Genomic DNA, 3,507 nt, shown 5'->3' on the forward strand with positions numbered 1-3,507 from the left:
TCAAAGTGGATGATAAGAGATTTCGAGCAATTTCATACACATTTCCCACCTCTTTCAACATGACATCTAGTGTTTCAAACGATATCACACATGAAATATGTGATATCTAACTCTAACCATAAACCTTAACCCTATTGCCTAATCCTAACCCTACCCCTAACCATAACACTATCCTACACATTAGCCAGCTCTTTCAACATGAATTCTAGTGTTTCATACAATATACTTTTATACACATTGGCCTGCTCTATAAATGTGAATTCTAAGTGTTTGAAACACATTGCTACACATTTCCCAGCTCTTTCAAAGTGAATTCTAAATATTTTCACATACTTTTGCCACAAGGCCGCACCTTCCTGCCATTCAGCAACATTCCCACCACCCCACCCCCGCCCCACTTGAAGTGTGGGGGGAACCCGGGCCACTCGAGGGAACAGACCCTGGTGGGGCGTCCCGGACTGCTGACCCCCATTGGAAAAGGTGTCCCCCACCTTACAGTTGGCCCCTCGAACACCAGGCTGGGAGCCCCAAGCGCTCCTCCGGTGACCCGGTGCCACGCACGGAACAGGGGGAAGAGAAGGAACCCAGGTGCGGAGAAAGGGAACCCCGGCCCCTCCACCCACCACCCACCAAGGAGCAGCGTCGCCCCCCTCCCAACGCCCGAGGGCTGTCCTGCCAGCATGGCTGTCAGTGCGATCTACAGAGGACCTTCGTCCCCTCCTAAGACAAAGGGGTTATTTTTTAGTCAAAAGGGGAGTTGATCGGTGGCCCCCATTATGTGTGAGTGAGTGATGCATGGAACCTGGCCTGGAAGTAGGGGTTTGCAGATGTGATTAAGTTGAGGATCTGAGTTGAGGTCATTCTGGATGAGGGTGGCCCTAAATCCGATAACAATGTCTTTAAAAGAGACCGAGCAGGAGACAGACACTGAACAGAAACCGGGTGGAGACCAGGCAGGGATGTGTCCAGCCCCAGAGGCAGGAGGAAGGAGGAGGACCGCTTTCACCTCGTTCTCTCACTTTTCTCCTAGATTGTTGTTTTTTGTTTTCTCCATTCTCTCCATTTTCTCTCTGATTGTTCCACTGACTATGCATTCATTGGTTACTCCTTTGCCACGACCGGGATGGAACCTGCAACCCTGGCGCGTGGGGACGACACTCCTTGCTGCTCCGTAGGTTTTCTAAAGTAGCTCACAGATTGCAGCGGAGAAAAACTTCCCGTCTGCACTCAGACGTATTCCCAAGATACGCACTGGAGGCAGCACAGTGCATTTCATGAAGACCTACAATTAGGTGTATTTTGCTAGTTGCACGCTCGGTGGCAGCAGAAGGGCTTTCCTGGTGGCCCCGAAGGTGCTCACAACAGGCGCACAAGGCCTCGGGGTCTCCTCGCACACGCAGCCATGCCCCTCCCCTCTCAGACGCAGCACCTCAGGCTCTGCCAAGACTGGTCAAATGTGTGTGAAGTGGACCTTCACATTATCTATAAACATCGGATGAAATGAATCCAACAGATATTCTCACTCATAGACACAAGATAGACGTAAATTCATGTCCACTACAGTATTTCTTTAAGTAAAAGGCTGGAAATAACCTCAATGTCCAATTGGTAGGAGTCTGGTGAAGTACATGATATTGTGTTGGCAAGCCCTGCCACTTCTGTGAAGAAAGGGGAGGAAAGGCTATGACATGGAGTGCGCTCCAGTGGGCATTGCTGAGTGGAAAGGACAGCGTGAGGTCTGCGGGCACATGGACAGCGTGGTAGAGCATCGGGAATGCAAGTCTACTGCTGCTGCGCAGCCAGAGGCGGGGCCCGGGCCAAGGCCACATGTGGGGAGAGGAGACGCAATAAGGAGAGTTGTTTGGGTAAATAATGGGAAGTGTGTATGGAGAAGGCATTTTAAAAACATATCAGAAGAGTAACACACATATGGGTTTTTTTTAATCCAGTGGTGAAAAAAGGTGCGAGTAAGAAAACATCCCAAAATACCCCGCTCCCTCCCAGGCAGCAGCTGGTCTCTTTTCAGGACCCACATGCTCCAGGTGACTTCAAATCAGAGCCAGCAGGCTTGGAACCATATATGTCCGCTCAGGCCCACAGCCCTGGTGAACAGCTGGCCAGAGGCAAAGGCTTAACATGTGGAAGGAAGGGCTGTTTTTTCTCTGTATTTGAGTGAAGCCAAGACCTGGCTCCCATGGAGAACCAGTCAGTGGCTTATGGCTATTTAATCCACCCTCACAGAGAGGCTGTTTGATTCCCTCTGAGTCACCATTATCTTTTCTGCCTCTGGAAGATGGGCCTGGGCAAGGGGAGGATCTAGAAATGTGATCATCCCATGTTAGAGAGGAGAGGACACGAGTAACAGATTGGAAAACCAGGAGAAGGGAGTCATAATTCTGACAATAACACCCTACATTTATTTTTTAATCTTTATTGTTCAAACTATTACATATGTCCCCATTTTCCCCCATTGACCCCCTCCAGCCCTTCCTTGCCCTTCACCCCAGGCCTTCAGCACCCTATTGTCTGTGTCCATGGGCCATGCATATATGCATACAAGGTCTTTGATTGATTACCTCTCACCTTCCTGTTAGGTTAGGTGGCTCAGGAGGCAGCATAGGAAATAAAGAGAGTTGAGTCAATCAGAAAAGAAAGAAAAGGAAAGGTTTTATTCTGCATCCCCAGGTGACCCACGAACCCCAAAGACAGGGCACGCGGATTCGAGCCAACAGGGAGGGGGGTTTCTTTTTTATACTGCGGTTGGGTGAGGGGCGGGGGCATGAACTGAGGAAGTCTCCACCACAGGGGGTCGGCAGGGTATTCAGGAAGGAGGGGGTCGTTGTGGATTCAGGGAGAAGCCGGTATCTGTGTCTGGCACACTGATCTGTTAGAAATTCCAGGCAGGGTCCATTATCTCATCACACATCTGCATGTATCCGATCCTGTGCTCTCTCTGACTTAACACTTCCCCCCACTCTCGCCTGCCTTCCCTCTGAGATTCCACACTCTGTTCCCTGCTTCCATGTCTCTGGGTCCATTCCATTCATCAGTTTATTTTATTACTTAGATCCTACATATTGAGTGAGACCATGTGATACTTGTCTTTCTCTGACTGACTTATTTCACTTCAGCATGATACTCTCCAGGTCCCTCCAGGCTGTCTCAAAAGGTAAGAGATTCTTCTTTTTACTGCTGCATAGTATTCCCTGGTGTAAATGTACCACAGCTTTTTATCCACTCATCTACTGATGGGCACTTGGGCTGTTTCCAGATCTTAGCTATTGTAAATTGTGCTGCTACGAACATAGGGGTGCATATGGATTATAGTGACCTCCATTTTGGGTAAAAACTGCTGTTTAAAATTTTAACCCTGCTATTCTGGCTTCTGTAAACATTTTCTTGCTTAATAGGAAAAATAAGACTACTCCCCATTCCAGAGAAGCCATAAAATATTCCCCAGACAGAGTTGTCAGTGCTGGCACCAGGCCAGGCCTTGAGAATGGTCTC

The sequence above is a fragment of the Myotis lucifugus genome, unplaced genomic scaffold (assembly GCF_000147115.1).
Source record: "Myotis lucifugus unplaced genomic scaffold, Myoluc2.0 scaffold_478, whole genome shotgun sequence".
NCBI classification, from domain to species: Eukaryota; Metazoa; Chordata; class Mammalia; order Chiroptera; family Vespertilionidae; genus Myotis; species Myotis lucifugus.